Source organism: Carcharodon carcharias, chromosome 6 (assembly GCF_017639515.1).
Source record: "Carcharodon carcharias isolate sCarCar2 chromosome 6, sCarCar2.pri, whole genome shotgun sequence".
Lineage (NCBI taxonomy): Eukaryota > Metazoa > Chordata > Chondrichthyes > Lamniformes > Lamnidae > Carcharodon > Carcharodon carcharias.
Window position 1 is genome coordinate 148,607,109 of NC_054472.1, and position 20,282 is coordinate 148,627,390.

The window sequence follows — 20,282 nt, forward strand, 5'->3', positions numbered from 1 at the left end:
CCTTCTACATCACCAACTTTTTACACTGTTTCAAAATGACTTCTCTTTGAAACTTCACCCCCTGCAAAAACATAGCCTTTATATCAATCAATTTGCACTCCCAGGAATATGATATTAAAATAGCTAAAAAAAAATCTTCATGCTCACTTTCCCTGCAGTAGGCAAGTCCACCCTGACATCCTGATCCCTGAGCGTTTCTTCAAAGTCTCAGACTAATTATCTTGCTTTAGCCTTTTCTGTACAGATCCACCTGTGAGATAAGGCTGGTTGTCCTGTCAGGTATTTCAATGTGTACCCCAAATTGCTTCCATATCTTTCTGTTTGGTTTCCTTTATCAGCTTATTTTCCAATTTATTAGCAGCTACTAAAACCTCTCGGTCAAAAGGACTTCTAGTTCTATTGACATTCCTAGCTTGTTCTATAGTTCTTGTCAAGCTATGACTTCTAATCACATTCCTCTCCCTTCCTGGACTGTTAGTATATGATCTTTCTCCTGTGCAAGCAGAATCCCGTTCGCAAGTCCGTGATTTTCTTTCTGGAGTCACGACTACTTTTCGTTTACTGTCAGAACTCATACTGTGCTTTCTGGGCTTCCATATCTTTACCTAGGTTTGCCAATCCATGGGTCTTGTCTCCTGTCCTTTATTCTGCACATTTAGCTAATGTTTGTATTTACCAGTGGCCTTTCCTGCTCTCCCTATGATTGTAGCATCTCTCCACACACTGGCCTCTTCTGGCATGTATGTTACCTTTGTTCCTACTTTGAGTAGTTGCCCTTTTGGATGAATAGCCTTATCCTGTACTTCCGTGTTATTTTGCTCATTGTCATTCAACCCTCTATCTGCCAAAGTCTGCTCCTCATAACTGCCAAACGTGTGCGCGCTAGTGTGTGTGTGTGTGTGTGTGTGTATGTATGAAATGCATGGTGCCTCTTTGTTTTCTATGTCCTGTTTAGAACTTGTAAAAGGTATAGCCAGTGCCAATTAACTTTGAAGAATGTACCCTAACAGTTTGATGTCATGTTGCACAATTATTACTTTTCCATCATTCCCTATCACCTTGCCAGACTCCTTCCAGCCTTTCCTTTTGTAATATACCATGTTTCCTTGTCTAAACTGTACTCCTGATGGTCTTATGTGGTGCCGTAGGGCTCACCAAATTTTCTCCGAAACCTCAGCTTTTATCAAATCTTTTCTGCCTGCATGTAAAGCCATTCAAATGAGTAGAAAACATGCAGCTAATGCTAGTCCCTTCTAGAGCAGGGGAAGCATCTGATAACACTGAAGGCAACTTTGCATTCCTTCCATACACTAACTGGTACGGACTGTACCCCCTCAACCATTTGCAAAGAGCTGTTCGCATGCACTGCCCAGGCCAGCGCCATTTGCAACCTGGTTGATCGGACAATATTTCATGTAACATGTTGTCTATCACTGCATGGTTTATCTCGCAAGGACCATTACTAAATGGACTCTCAGCTGCAGTGTGCATAACTATGATGCTTAAATTTTCACACATATCTCGAAATACCTCGTTGGCAAATTCCCCATCATTATCTGTCAAGAATTTCATTGGTGTTCCTAATACTGGTCCCACCCATTTCTCCATGATGATATCAACAATGGTCCATTTGTCCTTACTATGTATTACAGTGGATAGGCCAAATCTGATTGCCATATCTATGAAGTGTAGTAAAAAAAAACCCTACCCTTGTCCCAAACTTTCAAGTCCATTGCCACTGCATCGTTAAACTCCCTGGCTGGTGGCAAGCTCACAACAGGACATGGTGGTGTCTAGCAATACTTAATATAAACTTCACACTGAGGAGTGATTTGGTCAATAAAGGTCAACCACTCCAGCATCTTGCAATAGAGTTTTCAGTTTCTGTGGCACTGGCTTTACAAACTATGTAACTTCCAAATGGCCATCTTTTTGTCCACCAAATTCTTATTTCCAGAAGTTAACAAAACTGCATGAATTTTTTGATGAGAAATCTCTGGCTTCCTTAATGGTAGGCAGTAATGGCCTGACCGAGTAAAATGTAGATCCACGTTTTCCCCAAACACAACCGCTCATGTCATCATTCTTTATATCTAGTGCCATCTGAGCCTTTTTCATCACAGATTGACTTAACATTAGCGGTATCTTGCTAGAAACTACATCAGTACTGAGGAACAGACTGATCCCTGCTATCTTACAAGGGTGGACTACCTTTTTGGAGGATGTGGATGTGGTGTCTCCAAACCTGAAGCAAGTAGCGCTTTCATACTCCTTGACCTTCCACCAGTCTGCCTCATCGAGACTCTCCAGGGAGCAGTTAAGCCACTCCATCCCACACACCGTGAAAGTGCAACCATTGTCTAGAACTACACAGCTGAAGAGATTGACCATTAAGATATTCATCGCTGGATTCAAACTCTGACAAACACCATTCCATCATGGCGTCATGATCATCATTTTCAGCTTCAGGAGAATCCGTCTCTTGGATTCTTTCGATGTGGCCAATTCATCACGTAATAACACTGAGAATCACCACTGATTAACCATTCCCCGTATATTTTTTTGGGTTTAACCATCTATGGTCACCGTCCCAGACCCACTTTTTATCCCGACTCTCAAATTGGCTAAGATTGTGACCATTTTCAGACCTCCTGTCATTAATCCAGTCTTCGTATTGGAACCTTCATCAGATATTTGGTCGATCTAGAAATCCGGCCACCACAGAATACTCCATCCTTTGTTTCATGGCATAGTTATTCATGTTTGCTAAGAAAGTGGCTGGGAATGACTGTTTCCCCAGAATTTTTTTTAGGACAGCAGCCATTTGATCTAGGAGAGACTTTCCCATGGAATTGAACCCCCATCAGTACTAAAAGTCTATCAATGTGGGAAAACCAGCAACTTAAATGCCAGTATCAACTCCAGCTTTTACGTTCAATTATCTATAGTCTTTTGTACCATTTATCAAAATCCACAATATATTCTTCCATGGACTGATCATCTGTTTTCCGATATCTATCAAAGATTGTCCAATCTTCATACACTTCCAATAAGGCATCCTTTTTGTAACACCTATTCAAAAATTGTAATAGATGCATCAATCCCTCTTCAATGTCCAAATCATCCACTTCCATTTCTGAAAATACTTTACTGCTGATCGTACACTTTTCTGGTAATGATAAAGCCAAGGCCATACCTTGCTTCTTCCAGGGTAAAGAGGTAACTCGTGTCCACGTTTCCACCTTGTTCTTCCATTCGCAATATGGTTCAGGTTCAGAAAAAATTGGTGGAAAGTCAAAGCTTGAGATTTTGCGCCATCCTTTCGCCATTCTGTAACTTAAATTGTCAACAGCAATATGCCTTCTTTTCCCTTAGAGGACTGAGACAATAAATTTCATATACAGCAATCAATCACCAAAGCTTGAAGTTCATCCTCTGCTACTATGTTACTCACAATGAGTGCTTGTGGTGGAAGAATAAGTCCAAAGCTAGTCTTTTCGCACAAGTTGGCTTATTCTTGGGACAACTCTTCAGTGTGACAGACTTCCTAGTACCTACCGCACCAGAGTGTTCCAACTGTATCTATTTATACTATTTTGATGGGACTACCAATGCCCATCACCTGTTTTAACTAGCAGTTGTCTTTAACAATGTAATTGCTATGCATTGCAATTACTGATACATTAACAAAGGTCACAGACCTGAAACGTTAACTCTGTTTCTCTCTCCAGAGATGCTGTCTGGGCTGCTTCCAGCATTTTCATTTCGGATTTCCAGCATCCACTGTATTTTGCTATTGTATCAAATGAATTCATATTTTCTCTCCCGTTGATCGCTATTTAAAAAATAAATCTTTGCTGGCTGACCTTGATCAGGACGACTCAATTGGTTCATTACCTTGTAAACACATTTCAGTTTATGGATTATTCTAGATAAGACATCGCCTCACTCTCAAAGGTTTCGAATCCATTTAATCAAAAAAGCTAAACAAGGACATCTGATTACAAGTTAAAACAAATTTGAGTAACCAGTTGAAATACCCTTCATCTGCTGTCTGCAAGAGTCCAATATGAATTTCATTTGTAGTAATCCCAATAAACCATCTCCTAAATTGGCAATCTCAGTCACAGAAGCCAGGCATACAGGAGAGTCACATCAGAAGTATCCCTTCAGAAGTTGGAGGGCAAAACATGATTCAGGGAGTAGAGGGAGATTTATTCTGCATTCTCAATGTCCTTATGCTTGACATTGATAATAGGTGTCTCAAATGAGAAACTGACCCCTTAACAGGACCTCGAACCAGGACCATAAAAATATACCTCCTCCTCCAAAACAAAAGAAACATTTATAATAGTAAATGCAACAAACTTCATTGTTCCTGATGCCAATTTGTGTTTTTTTTTAATAGTTTAACATTATTTAACAATCTCACTCTTCAAGATGTTGATGGCTCTACTTTCATGTTTCATTTTCACATTGTCAAGAGCAGAAAGAATTTGCCTTATATAGCATCTTTCACATACTTCAGAGCCTATAAAGTACTTTTGGAATCTAGTCACATTATAATGTGGGCAATCTTATTGCAGAATTGACATTTTCCCATTTATTTTTCCATTTCATTTCTGTAACACTAGGGCACCAAGTCACCATCTTTATAAGGAAGTGTATGATGAAACGCTCATGTTTCTTCAGAGGAGAGGAATTCATCATAATGCAATCTTTTAGGTTACCCAATGATGCGGTTCAATCCCAATTACGTCATGTGTTAAACTGCTGGGAAAAGGTTTGTCAAATACTTTCAGTCAATATGCCTTTGCTACAGTTGAAATTATCAAATCTGACTGGTGTGGGTTAATATTAAGAATCAGTTCAGTCAGTAACACTTCAAAACCAACTTGTCAAAGCATATCTTTGAAATGACCTGAAAAATAATGTAACCAAGTCAAATAAAAAGGGGGAAAACTCTAAATTTAGCAAGTCAGAAATAAACACAGAGTATGTACTTGAATTTGTAAAATGAATATATACACAGTATAGGTATAGACCATTCAAGGAGGAAAGATTTCAGTTATGTGAAGAGACTGGAAAAACTAGGATTGTTCTCTTTAGAGCAGAGAAGGTCAAAGGTGCTTTGTCAAAGGAAAATGGGTGTTCAAAATTATGAGGGATCGTAATAAAGTAAATATATAGAACTGTTTCTACTGACAGTAAGGCCTGTGACCAGGGGACACAAACGTATAGTAATCAGCAAAATAACTATGGGGAAGTTAAGGTTTTTAGTCATTATGATGCAGAGAGTTGTGATCTGAAATGCAGATGAATGGTGGTGGAAGATGATGCAGAAGTAACTTCCAAAAGGCAATTGGATAGATAATGGAAAAGAAAAAATGTGCAGGGGTATGGGGAAAGAGGGGGCGAAGTTAAACTAATTAGGTAGCTCTTTCAAAGAGCTAGCACAAACTCAGAAGAACTTAATGGCCCCCTTCAAAGCTTTATGATTCATTGGAAATCAAAACAAAGGCAGCAGTGGAAAATAATGCCGCATAAAAGAGGAAGATAATGGTTTAATGTCTGCAGCCTGCTTACTAGACAAGGGGGAAACTGGTAAATGATGTAAAAGATCACCACACTTATGCAATGGAAAGACATCGGGAACAGAAAACAATGTACTAACAGCCAAGGCATTAAAAGGCTTGGGAGAGCCTTGTACAAAGAAAACATTTTGCATTCATAAAGTACCTTTAACTTAGTAAAACACTGCAAAGTGCTTTACAGGAACACAATAGATGAAAATGGAAAATCAGTCAAAGAAGGTGGATAGCAAAAAGCTTGCTCAGAGGTAGATTTTAAAGATGTGTAAAGGTGGAGCCCACTAGGGACAGGCAATTCCAGACTTAGTGATGTGTAATGAGGCAGATTGATAAGGGAGCTTAAGGTGAAGGAACCCTTAAGAGGAAGTGACCATAATATAATAGAATTTACCCTGCAATTTGAGAGGAAAAAGCTGGAATCAGATGTAACAGTATCACAGTTGAATAAAGGCAACTACAGAGGCATGAGGGAGGAGCTGGCCAGAATTGGTTGGAAGATGAGCCTAGCAGGAAAGCCAGTGGAACAGCAATGGCAGGAGTTTCTGGGAGTAATTTGGGAGACACAGCAAAAATTCATCACTATGAAGAAGAAGCATACTAAAGGGAAGATGAGGCAACCATGGCTGACAAGGGAAGTCAGGGACAGCATAAAAGCTAAAGAGAAAGCATACGATGCGGCGAAGAGCAGTGGGAAACCAGGGAATTGGGAAGCCTACAAAGACCAACAGAGGACAACTAAAAAGAAATAAGGAGGGAGAAGATTAAATATGAGGGTAAACTAGCCAGTAATATAAAAGAAGATTGCAAGAAGAGAGAGGCAAAAGTGGACATTGGGCTGCTGGTGAAATGACGCTGGTAGTGGGGAACAAAGAAATGGCGGAGGAACTGAATAGGTAGTTTGCGTCAGTCTTCAAGGTGGAAGACACGAGTAACATCCCAAAGTTCAAGAGAGTCGCCGGGGGGGGGGGGGGGGTGGGGGCAGCAGATGTGGGTATGGTGGCCATTACCAAGGAGAAGGTGCTAGGAAAACTGAAAGGTCTGAAGGTGGATAAATCACCTGGGCCAGATGGATTACACCCCAGATTTCTGAAACACATAGCTGAAGAGATAGTGGAGGCGTTAGTGGTGATCTTTCAGGAATCACTGGAATCAGGGAGGGTCCCAGAGGACTGGAAAATCGCTAATGTAAACCCCCCTGTTTAAGAAGAGAGTGAGGCAAAAGACGGGAAATTACAGGCTGATTAGCCTGACCTCGGTCATTGGTAAGATTTTAGAGTCCATTATTAAGGATGAGATTTCAAAATACTTGGAAGTGCATGGTAAAATCGGGCAAAGTCAGCATGGTTTCATCAAGGGGAGGTCATGCCTGACAAATCTGTTAGAATTCTTTGAGGAGGTAACGAGCAGGTTAGACAAAGGAGAGCCAATGGATGTTATCTACTTGGACTTCCAGAAGGCCTTTGACATGATGCTGCACAGGAGGCTGCTCAGTAAGATAAGAGCCCAGGGTGTTAGAGGCAAGGTACTAGCATAGATAGAAGATTGGCTGTCTGGCAGGAGGCAGAGAGTGGGGATAAGGGGTCCTTCTCAAGATGGCGGCCAGTGACTAGATAGTTCTGCAGGGGTCAGTGTTGGGACCACAACTTTTCACTTTAGACATTAATGATCTAGATGAAGGAACTGAGGGCATCCTGGCTAAGTTTGCAGATGAAACAAAGATAGGTGGAGGGACAGGTAGTATTGAGGAGGCGGGGAGGCTGCAGAAGGATTTGGACAGGTTAGGAGAATGGGCAAAGAAGTGGCAGAAGGAATACAACGTGGGGAAGTGTGAGTTCATGCACTTTGGTTGGAAGAATAGAGGCATGGACTATTTTCTAAATGGGGAGAGAATTCAGAAATCTGGAGTGCAAAGGGACTTGGGAGTTCTAGTCCAGGATTCTCTTAAGGTTAACTTGCAGGTTGAGTCGGTAGTTGGGAAGGCAAATGCAATGTTGGCACTTATTTCAAGAGGACTAGAATATAAAAGCAGGGATGAGCTGCTGAGGCTTTATAAGGCTCTGGTCAGACCACATTTAGAATATTGTGAGCAATTTTGGGCCCCGTATCTCAGGAAGGATGTGCTGGCCCTGGAGACGGAGCAGAGGAGGTTCACGAGAACAATCCCAGGAATGAAAGGCTTAACATATGAGCAACGTTCGAGGACTCTGGGTCTATACTCGATGGAGTTTAGAAGGATGAGGGGGGATCTGATTGAAACTTACAGAATACTGAAAGGCCTGGATAGAGTGGACGTGGGGAAGATGTTTCCATTAGTAGGAGAGACTAGGACCCGAGGGCACAGCCTCAGAGTAAAGGGAAGACCTTCTAGAACAGAGATGAAGAGAAACTTCTTTAGCCAGAGAATGGTGAATCTATGGAATTCATTGCCACAGAAGGCTGTGGAGGCCAGGTCATTGAGTGTATTTAAGTCTGAGATGGATAGGTTCTTGATTGGTAAGGGGATCAAAGGTTATGGGGAGAAGGCGGGAGAATGGTGCTGAGAAACTTATCAGCCATGATTGAATGGCTTGCAAGTTCTGTCGAAGGGTCATGAGGACTCGAAATGTCAGCTCTTTTCTTCTCCGCCGATGCTGCCAGACCTGCTGAGTTTTTCCAGGTAATTCTGTTTTTGTTTTTAATCTTGACTCTAACTTAGACTCTTAACCCTAACAGCGCATTTACTTCTTTATCTTGTAAAGGTGATGTAGAAGCTCCATTTTTATATAAGTCTTCTGAAACACCTGTCAGATTCCAAAGATGCACTTTACAGCTTCCTTCACAATTTCTGCATAGGTACAAATGCATGTAAATAGCGTGCTGACAACTAAGCTGCTGCACCCTGGGCCGTATGGTGATAATCACAGTTTTGACTTTGTGTAATTAAAAGTAAACACAAGTTGCACTGCATCATTGTAATCTGGCAGCTTGGAATAGCAGCCCTTTTATAGTTTTTACATATATAAAGCATTTTCGTATAAATTTAAAACGTTAAAAATCCCAGTTCCCATCTCCCTGAATTGGTGCCAATATCTTTTAAAAGCGAATCACATTTTAAAATTGTTTGCCAAACAATTCTTTGCACAAACACTTGGCAGTTTGCGTGTTCCTGTTAATTTTGGAAAGAAAGAAACTTCACAGTCAGTGAAGAGCTTTTGAAGTGTAGAAAACACAATGGCCAATTTGTGCACAGCAAGGGCCCAAAAACAATACGATAATGACCAGATTATATTAAGTTATGGTAGAGGGATAAGTAGTGCCCAGGACACCTGGGATAACTCCCCTGCTGCTCTTCAAAAATGTGCCAGGGTATCTTTTACACCAACCTGAGGCAGACAGTGCCCTCCGATTATGTCTCATCAGAAAGACGAGACCTTCAACAGTCCGGCACTACCTCAGAATAGAACTGAGGTACCATCTAAATGCTCTGAAGTCTTTGGAGTCTTGAACCCATAAACTACTGGCTCATGCAGAGGCTTGAGTGCTTAACTGAATCTTGGCTATTATGGTAGCTTGTGCTGTGTTGATTACACTCGAATTAAGTTTGTTCATTTTTCAAAAAAAAAGCACCACACATGGTTTGGAAACATTTAACTGCAAGGAATCAGATTGTGACAGCAGGTAGGAGTAGTTCCTTATTCAAGGGAAACACCCTTTCCTACCAGATTCAGGAGCCGAATATAATGGGTGCATACATTTTCCAGCACTGTGCACAGAACTGCGCGCTGAGCATTTTTACCATTTCTTGAGATTGTGCCAGGCTCTTTTGCTACTGCTGGGTGCATTCCAACATCTCACTGCAGTGCTGAATTATGTACACCACGCAACTTTGCATGTTTCATACAAAAAAGGTCAAACATAATTGCTGAACACACACCCTTATTTCCGTGGATTGTGGGGAAAGTTCCATGTATCAAGTGCCTGAGTTATGTGCAGGGGAAACGTGAGAAACGGGAAATAAATCTATACAGAAGATGGATGGTGATTCCCCTCGTCCTCTTAGCTTTCCATTGTAGCCGTAATGCTGGTTTGCAAATCTCAGCATTGTGCAAAGTTACATTGCAACAAGTTTTAATCATTACAGCTCAATTACTAAGAGAGAGGAAGAGAACAGAAATTTTAAAAAAAGGAGGGCTGATTCAGCAGCTTGCAATGCTTGCCAAGGACAGGCTATCAGAGCAACTGATAACATCTTTGTCCTGACTCACTGATTCTAAATTCACAAAATAGCTCAAACTAAAGATTTAGGTATCTTCTCTTCGCCCCCCCCCCACCCCCCACCCACCATCCCCCACCTCAAAACAGCATGACGAGATTAGCTCCTTTTAGAATAAATCTAATAACCACTTTTCAAAAAAGTCCTTGCAGAATTATTTGCAGTATGATAACAGGCATTTTTATAGGAAAGCTCCATTGTCTTACCTGGAGTCGCTGCAACATCTGAGTTGGCCTGTTTAAACCAATGTTTCACATCTACCATGTCAGAGAGCAAAGTGAGGTTGTGAAACCAGAATTATTGATGTGTAGTGTAAACTACATCAGTAAGGAAGTACAGTTCAGCAATCATGCTCCTCCTCTCCCATGTTGCTTTGCCTGAATTCCTAGTAACCATAGTGATGACTGGTGTACCTTCCCAGAATCTGGAACCCTCCCTGTAATCTGTTTACGAATTGAATAAAAATCCTCAATCAGGTCACTGCATTATTTTATCGTATCCTTTATGTTGCTATGTCCACAAAATATGCACGGCACATAAACCGAAACAGTAGCGCGCAGAACATACTAAACAAAGAAGTACATTGTCAGTATTATTTAGTCAGTTTAGGTGTGGTGCTCACAGAAACCCATCGTAAAGAATTGCCAAACAAATCTGCAAAGAAATCTGCACGTATAGAAGTTCTCTTTGCCTAATTATGGACTGTACACACACTGTCCACACAGACGCACAGGATCCCGTTGTCAAGAGCCTGGGGACACCCCACATCCCACCACCCCTGAAAGTGCCAGTCATGGCTCTGGCAGAGTTGAACCATGAAGCAATGAAACTCCAAGAAGAGACAGTGACATAGTGGTAATGTCACTGGACAGTATCCAAAGTTCCAGGCTAATAGTCTGGGGACATGGGTTCAAATCCCACTACAATAGCTGGTGGGATTTAAATTCAGTTAATAAACCTGGAATTATAAAGCTAGTCTCAGTGAGGAAGATCATGACAGCTGTCAGCATTTGTTAAAGCATATCTGGTTGACTAATGTAATTTGGGGAAGGGAATCTGCCATTGTCTGGCTCACATTTGGAGAAGGAAATCTGCCATTGGCTGGCTCCAGATTGACAGCAATGTGTTTGACTCTTACCTGCCCTCTGCAAAGATCAAGCAAGTCACTCAGTTCAAGGGCAACTAGTGATAAGCAACAGGTGGCAGCCTTGCTAGCAACACCCACATCCCATCAAAGAATGAAGACAGGTAAACGACCTGATGGGGCGTAAAATAGCATGTGATGGTGTTGGGCAATATTTCGGTCGTCGGGCACACACCCTTTAGTTTGATTGGTTGCTCAAAAAAGTAAAAGGGAAAACAGTTGAAGCAAGTTCTCTGTGTAGAGAGTTTTATGCACCAGAAATAAGGGCCCTCTTAAGGCCCTTAATCAATTAATTAAAAGCAATTTTTCGCTGCCTGTCCAATCTTACAGTTGGCAGGCGGGTGAATTGGCCAAGCCGCCTTTGGATTTTTTATGAAACCTCATCCACGAGCAGGATGAGGATCCCAACAGTAATTTTTTTTAAAGTTAAAATTTTTAGGCATCATTTTTAATATGTCCCTGTTCGTGTGACTGAGTCATGTGTGGGGACATGTTTCTCTCATTTTTAAAATCTTTATTTCTGTTTCTACAAATCTTCAGCTCCCTGAGGCAGCTCCCTGTCTTTATGGAGCTTTCAGTGCGCGTTCCCCCGTGCCTGCGCAGACTTCGCGCTCGCCCTCCTCCTGCCCCCACCCCGGCTGAGCTGAGTTTCTCGCTGTGCCTTTCATGCTGGCTGGCTGTTAACTGGTCAGCCAGCATGAAACCGCGGTCGAGGTTATTGTGGTCACTTTGACAAACGGACCACAGGAGTCTCAGGTACAGGTCACGATCGTTTATTCGAGCAATTGCAAGGGGAGAATCATCTCAATGCAGCTTGAAATAGCACTCTGCTAAATTACAAGTGTTCAACATATTTATACATTATTGGTCACGTACAAGAACAGTTTCCAGATTCCGATCTCATCAACATATAGGTTTACATTAAACAGACATCTCTAGTAAGAAGTAATGCATCATATGTCCCTATTTTTCACCCAGGCAGAGACCTTCCCTGCTACCTAAACTAGGACCATCTGTTCTTCCCCTATCTGTTGAAGACCACACTTAATCTTAGCTGTTATTACCAATGCTCTGACTGTAGTCCGGCTCCCAAGGCCTCTCTGTTGTTTGCAGGCCCTAAGGCTGTGCAAGGTTCATCTGGTAACCTTTAACTGCCAATGTGATTGCAAACAACAGAAAGGCATTGTACACGAGACTCCTGTGGTCCGTTTGTCAAAGTGACCACAACAGTTTGACATAATCGGCAGGATACTCGGATTGGACCCTTGGGACGGCTCTTCAAAGTGGCTGAGTATATTTATTTACCACCCATAGTTAGTGCAGTAAGCCTACCCGAGAACGGTCCAGTCAAGTATCAAAAGAATCGGGAAGAGAACTCAGGACAGGAGATAGAACACCAGGGTAGGAGGCGGAGCCATGCAGGTGGGCTAGCGGAGCCAAAGCCGCACAGGAAGGCCACACCACTACCGAAAAGAGGTGGAGCCATGCTGGTGGGTTACAGTTTGAAATATAACCATAACCGAAGCCGCACAGGGAGGCCAGACCCCAGTGAAATAAGTGAAACTGCACATACCACAAGAAATTAAGTTGTTAGGGCTACGCGAACGTACCACACAGATCGACAGGAATAGGAACAGAGTGCCGTCAGGGAAACAGAATAATGCTATGGAATTCAACTGGTGAACCGCGGACTCGATTACGAGGTTCATAGCGGAACAACAGTCAAGACTAATCACAAAAATGCAGAAGGACGGGTGGAATCCACAGGGAATCCCCGGAGAACAAAAACAGTGGTAGATAGAGCAGAAAAAGGATAAGGAAAAGAAAGGGGTGATGGATATTATTATCTTGTACCTGCAGTTGAGCAGACGGATTAATACTAAGTTCTAGTCGATTAGAGAGAGAGAGAGACAAGGTCAGATTCAGGACAGATCAGAGCAGTAGCGGCAGCTTGTAGTGATACTGATAAAGAGGAGGAGAGCTCCGAAGGAGAAACCTATGATGGAGTTGGGACAAAACCGCCCTCATACGAACCAACCGCCCCACTGTGCTCACTGAATCCCATGGCCCCTATGGCAGTAACTGTCAGGAAAAGTAAAGTCAGGAAAGGCGAATTAAAAACAGAAGGGAGAAAGGGGGGCTGAGGAATAGGGGGAGTTATGAGGAGATTGAGAGGGTTAAGCATGAATGAAGAAAGTTAAGCATGTACCATTCAGCCTGGGGGAGAAGCAGGTTTTGCTTAAAGAACTGCTGAGACTTAAAACCCAGATTTTTGGACCAAACTGCGGGAAATACAAGATTTCCATGCAATGCAGCCCCTTGATACCCACATACTGGTGAAGGCTAAATGCCCAGGGGATATCTGGGGAAGATTACCCCCTGCAGTCTAGAAGTGGAGACTGGGCGAAACCTGGGGACGTCCCAGATCAGGAGAAGGCAACAGCCCTGCACGGGGAGTTTGAGGAGGCAGTTAAGGAAGCCTAGGGGGAGGGAGAAATGAATTGGGGGTATATAATGTCCCATGCAGGGTGACGAGATTTTCCTGAAAATGTGGAAGGATGATTGGGACCCGAAAGGTCCGCTACTGAATTTTCTGTGACTTAAAAAAATGAATTGATCTAAGTTACAAGAGCTGCTTGTGCTGAAGAGAGAGAGAGAGAGAGAAAGAGAAAGAGAAAGAAAAGGGGGTACCCCTAGGGGATTAATAAGCACTGACAGGCAGGAGCTGGGGAAATGGGAGCTTTCGTCAGTTTGATTGTCCTAAAAGGTGGAGCCTTCAAGATCCCTTTATTTCCCCCACTGCTATTTGAAGTTTGGTTTAGAATATGAGAGTTTTAAGTCATTAAGCAGGGTTAGATGAACCAACCTTTGTACTACTCCCTTGCAGACTAGTATCACCAGCTTCCAAGCTGATTGGGATTGATACATACAAGTTACATTAACTTATATAAGTTAGTATTCTAAAATTCTGAGGGGATAAAAATGATTACCTGAAATTCAACGAGATTCTAGGAAAACCAAAAGGCATAAACACACGGTCGAGGTGGTTCCAATGTATAAAGAGGGGTTTCTTTTGATGAGATGAATTAAATATGAAAGTAAATCTGCATCCCAACCGCACTGTAATTTGAATTTGGGACAATCTTGAGATGTAAAGTGCAGTGTAATTTAACAGGCTACTTTTCAATCACTAGGATGCTATCTAAGATAATGAATGTATCGAGAAACATACGGGAATTATAACTTGGATACAACTCAATACACATGAGGTTGTTTTAATTTTGATAATGTAAATTACATTTCTTACAAGTTTAAAATTTGAGGATGGTTCCTGATAATTTCTCAAAAGAGAATTTTTCATTTTAAAAGGTTTGACAACAATTGGCACTAATTCAAATGCTGCAAGCTTTTGTATTTGTAAGTCTGTTCCCAAAATATGAAGCTAAGCTCAAGACCTTGACAAAGTTTGGCAGAAATCCAATTTTTGGCCGAGTTAATGAATCTGGGATAATTCTAAAAGAAACAGATCAGGCACAATTTAGTGGATTACTTTTGAGACAATAAAATGTTGTTTGAGAAGAAGATAAGGAACATGTCAATGCCTGATTTCTGTTTTTAAAACTGTTATGAGAATATTTTATTTATTTTAAAGTCTCTCCAGGCAACCTGAACAAGATAAGATGGTAGCTGTTCCATGTGTAAAATGGAGAAAGAGTTAGGGAAAGAGGAGACAATATACAAACTTTTTTAAGGGAAGTGAATTTGATAATCTGACCATCAGCTGAGACATTGGAAACGCACAGGGAGAGATAGCAAGGATCTAGAGACAGAGATCCTCGTTGACACGGAATAGTTAACACAGCTTAAAGAGCAAGGAAACATTATAAACGATCAAGAGAATACAGAAACTGACATCACGAGAACTTCAGGATGATCATGGTCAGGGGAAAAAAAAAACTTAGAGGTAAAACTATGTGGAATCTATGGTTCAGGAATTGAAATGTAGGGAGAAATAATACTTAACAACAATTTACTACAAGATGGATACAGGTAAAGGGAAAGCTGGAAAAAGGCTAAATAGATGTATTACTGATTGTATTAATGTGCCTGTGACGTACAAAAAGTACCTCAGGATTAACACTATGATGACAGAGTTAAGTGGCTCGCAGACAGAACCATCACTGGAAGTGAAGATACTAAGCCATTGAAAGATAGAATAAGACGATGCACTGTAGAATTGTGTCAGCAGTTTAAAGGAATTGCGGTCCAACATGGGACAGCAACAGGAGACAGTAGACTGGGAGGATTGGAGGGGGCCTATCCAGATGGATTCAGATCAGGGAACTCATTTCACAGGAAGAGTCATTAAAGAAATGTATAAATTTAAATATAAACAGAAATTCCACATTCCCTACCAGCCACAGAGCTCGGGGATGGTGGAAAGGATGAACTGAACTTAAAAAAAAAAACATCAATCACAAAAGCAATTCAAGAGACAGGGAACAGCCCAATATTCTAATGTGCCTTAGGGGCTACCCCAAGCAGGACCGCCAGGTTCACCGCATTTTAAATAATGACAAGGAGACCAATGCAGTTACCCGAAGGAATCATAGTAGGAGTGGGAGATGTAGGACCACTAAAAGGAAGGATGCGAGACTATGTGAGGGAAATAAGTAAGCAATTGCATGAGTTAAGGAAGAAAGTCAGAGACCAACGGGTGATGGTCAAGGTGAGCCCAGAGCGAACAGGCATGGACCATATGAGGTAATTATGACAGGTGATACATGCGCACTTGTAGATACGAGATTGAGAAGTAAATCAAGGCATTACGCACAGTTAAAGAAATTGACCAAGCGGTAACCCGGAGAATGGGAGCCGATGTTAATGTCTCCACAGAACCATGATCCTGGTTGTGGGCGTATCAGTACTGGCGATGAGGTCGGGAATCACTACTCATCCCACACTGCAGGAGGAGCTTTGGTACAGCATGGACGGTGCCGAATGCAACACGCAACAGAGAATGATAAAAGTAACAGTAGAACAAGTGCTTTCGAATTGTAGGGCATAATTTTCTGGCTGACGTGTGGGTGGTGGAACCCGCATGTCAGCGCTTAAAATGTTGCGCGCGAGTGTCCTGACATTAGCGGGCGGCATCGCAATATTTCGGTCGGCGGATGTGCACAGCAGCGGGATGTGCACCCACCATTAATGAAAGGCCTTGTTAAGGCCCTTAACTTGCCAGTTGTCGATGATTTTGAGGGGCCCGTGCGAACTTCGGCTCGGCACACGGGCCCAACGGGCAGGCGGGTAAGTGATTTTTTATTAAAACTCATGCACTAGCGGGATATGTGGACTCAGCAGGGTTCTTCATATTTTTCATGTAGTATTTAATGAAGAAAGTGTTTTAAACTTGCCTGTGTGATCGTTGGCAGTTCACATCGATTTCCAAGAGCTTCTTGTGTACTTTGAAACCAGTCTGCAGACAGTAATCTTTCTTGGGCCTGCAGCTTGACGCAGTGAATGAGGCTGCGCATGATGAATCCAGCAGTGGCTCAGAGGATGAGGAAGCACAGGGCAATGATGAGGGCCAGCACACCAACCCACTACTACACCAAGGAGGCAGGGACACCCGGGACACTGTAATACAATGAACCTTCAGCCAGCTCCACACACATGGATCAGCAGGAACAGCATTGCCTGGCACTTCCACATGTGGCACTTAGGTGCTACACCTTCCACCTCATCAGCTGCAAATCAGGGCTTAGTACAGAAACATCAATATCCACCCAAACACTCATGAGATGTCTGCAAAAAATACAAATGCAGCACAGAGGAAACACCCTCAGCCATGGTCAGAAAAGATGGCTTTATTCTGTCCAACATAAAACAGAAACGTCTATGACAAACATAAGTATTTGTTCCCTAATCTAAGGCCAACACAAAATCACCAGTGACATACCCATTGAGTGCCTACCATGCATTATGCTTTCGTTTGTGGGTGCTACATCTAGGTGCTACCCCATCGCTCGGAGTGGCTTGTGAGACAGCCGCTGACTCTGCTGTCCTGTTGGCCTCGATTACCTTGGCGGGCATCCTCTGGCCCATGGAGCCCATGATGGCCCCGTCTGGGAGGGAGTGGCCAGTTCCAGAACTGGCACCTCCCCAGTTGTTGCAGCCTCAATGGATGCAACGATCACTGGCAGAGGGGCGGAGAAGCTGCTGCCCTCATCCGGAGTGCCCTGAGAGGAACTCACAGTGACGACAGGCAGCTGCTGCGCTGACACAAGGTCACATTGGACCTCCCTGCTCACTGCAGATGCATGGGCACTGAGCGCCGACAGTTGGTGCCCAGAACATGTCCCACATTGGGAATGACCACCCGTGGCCAGTACCGCTGTGAGGGCTTGCAGGTCAGAGCGTAACCCAATCAGAAGAGTCTCCATCCAATCAAAGCCCCTCACCATGAGAGTCGCCAATCTCTCAGCGGAAGAAGCCTGAAGTTCTGTCCTGAGGTTCATGCTTTCACGTGCACTCTGCCTGGACTCCTCCACCCCAGAGACCAACTGAAGCACACCCTCATGCAACCTTGCCAGATGCAAATGCGATTCCTGCCGCTTGACCTGCAGCTGCTGCATTGGTGACAACTCCAGAGGCACGTCATCAGTGCTGGACTCAGCATGTGCCTGGTCCCCTACAGCCCTCCGGCTGCTGGTGCCATCGGCACTCTCTGTCCGTGCCATCTCCTCCAGCGATTCTGAAATGCCATCTCCACTGTGACCCAGGACACTAGCCGATGGTAAATTCCCCACCAAAGTGTTTGTGTCTGCGCTGGTGCCTGGCTGGCTGAAGCGATGTGCTGCAAGTTGCACGTCTTGGCCCTCAGGTGTGGAGGGGGAGCTCCGGTCTTGTTGGCCGCGGCCATGCTGTGGTGATGCTGAAATTAACAACAAGGACAATGCACCAGTTAGTGTTCAGTCAGTAACACCTTTCATCCCTTTTTCCCCCCAGCCTCATAAGTCACTCACCCTTCAAGACCCTAAGGAAACGAACATTGGTGGGGTGGAAAAGAGTCAAAAGGAGTTCCAAACATTAGACGCACATACAGACAGGCTGGTCAGATGGCGTAAGGAATGCCACATGGCATGTTATGTACTATTGGAGTGGGGAGAGTGCAGAGGTACCTGACCTGGATGCATGCTGGCCTGGATAGTTGAGATGATGAGGAAACATCACAGACGCTTGCGTCATTTGCCGTGGATCACAGGAGATTGACAGGTCACATTATTGACCTTCATACCATTATGAGGGGCGTAGAACGGGTGGGCAGAAGGCAACATTTCCCCTTGGTGCAGGGATGAGTAACGTGGTGGCATTTATTTAACTTGAGTGATATGAGGTTCACAGATGAGGTGCTGAAGACCTTTTGGACAGAGTAATGTGGGATACACTGGCGGAAAGGGTGGTGGAGGTACCAACCCCCCTAAGATGCAAAACGTCTTTGGCTGTGCAGCAGCAATGCCATGGCATGTTAGGCCATGGGGATAGTGGTCACAAATGGGATAAGTTGACTTTGGAAGGTGCAGGAGATGCGCATCCTCAAGGGGATGAGGGACCTTTGTGTATGACCCACACGTCTGAGTGTCTCAGTCTGTGAATGAGCAGTGTTGCAGCATTAACGATTGCAGCAACCATCAGTGGTTTGGATGGTGGGCAGGCGGAGTGGATGGGACTGTGGACCCCAGCCTCGCCGCCACCTATCGCCCTGGCCGCCTGCCTCCTCCCCAGATCCATGGGCTGCTCCTCGAAGGTGGTGAGGTGCTGGAGCATGGCATGCCAACACCAGTCCTCTGGCACTCCTGAGATTGTGTTCAGTTTTTGCCTGCAGAACAGAGAAGAGGATTTATTGGGGCTGATCACTCATGTACTCTGTATGCGCACACCGCACCACAACCATAGTGGCCTATCTGAGGCCTCCAGCGGCTCCTGTCCACACTACTGGTGATCAGTCTCCAGAAGATAGTACGGCTGCTCCCAAACCCCTACCCCAATGGCCATCTTAGACATATTCGACGTCCATCACTTTGAATAACACATGGATCTTAGCGCCCATGGCAAGGAGGCGCAACTAAGTGCGGCGCCAAGGCCAGCAGATGGCTCTTGGCCACGACACCTTGAGGCTCCCCTTCCACCATCTCATCACCATCAATATGACATGTGTTGGAGTTCTGAGTATGTGTCTAGCTGCCTCCACTGCAGGTTGTCCCCAGACTACTCAAATGCAACAAACACCAACATTTGCTGCAGGGAGAACCCATCTTCTCATAAACCACTAAGGCTGATGTAAGCATGGTCACTACCTGTTTGCCCACCTAGCGTGCACCAAATGCCCAACGCAGTAACAATAGTAATACGTGGAGGGGGGCTCAAAGGCTAAGGCTACCTGCTGGGTCAAATGGCCAAGGCCGACATGGTACTCACCCGTCCAGAGCGCAGCAAATCATTGAATCGTTTACGGCACTGTGTTCCTGTGCGCCGCACATCATCATGGGCGTTTACAGCATCACTCACCTCCTGCCATGCCTGCCTGGTGACATGGGGGGCCCTCCTCCTCCCATCCTCCTGATACAAAATATCCTGACAGCTGGACCCCTCTTGGAGGAGGACAAGAAGGCAGGCATCAAAGAAGCGAGGGGCACACTGACCCCCCCCCCACCAACTGGCCTCTCCTGCAGCCTGCCCCCCTCCTCCTGCTCCTGCTCCTGAGCTTTGAGAGCAGCCTCTCTCTCTCTCTTCGAGTGGCCATGGTGCACTGCCTCAACGAGGCTGCCTGGCCAGTCTTTATACAGACTGCCGGCTCCCCATTGGAACCGGCGGTGTGAACACGCCCACCTCCGTGACTATTTTCCCATTCTACACAGGAGCTGCTAACCCGCTGGGCGGGCCTTAATTGGCGCGCCCGCGCAAAATGGCAGCACGGCCCGTTTCAGCAGCGGCACTCAGCTGTCTGCCCGCGGCCGAGTTGGTCGGGCCTGCCCGCCAAGGGCAAAATTCTGCCCATTGTATTATATAAGGGGTTAACACTAAGTGTGTGATGTGCTAATGAGACACAGTATACATCATCACAGAAAGTGATGCAATGTTTCATGGTCTTGCAGACCTCATTGCAAGATGAAGCCACTATAAGGTGTTTCTCAATAAGGATAACTTCTTCCTTATCTCAGCAGGCTCTAAATATTCTGTGTTAACACAACCACACCAGGAATATTATATGGTGGCTGTGAATGAAGACATGGTA

General features: G+C 44.2%; 1 protein-coding gene across 3 annotated transcripts in view; it reads right to left on the bottom strand.

Moving 5' to 3' along the window:
- Positions 1 to 10,184, bottom strand: part of LOC121279421 (ALS2 C-terminal-like protein) — a 148,466-nt gene extending 138,282 nt beyond the window's left edge. For 2 of the 3 annotated variants that reach the window (XM_041190655.1, XM_041190653.1), the window contains exon 1: positions 10,050 to 10,184. The gene's annotated coding sequence lies outside the window, so the exon portion shown is untranslated. The remainder of the gene's footprint in view (positions 1 to 10,049) is intronic. The other variant, XM_041190654.1, reaches the window with a different exon arrangement.
- Positions 10,185 to 20,282: the final 10,098 nt, after the last annotated feature.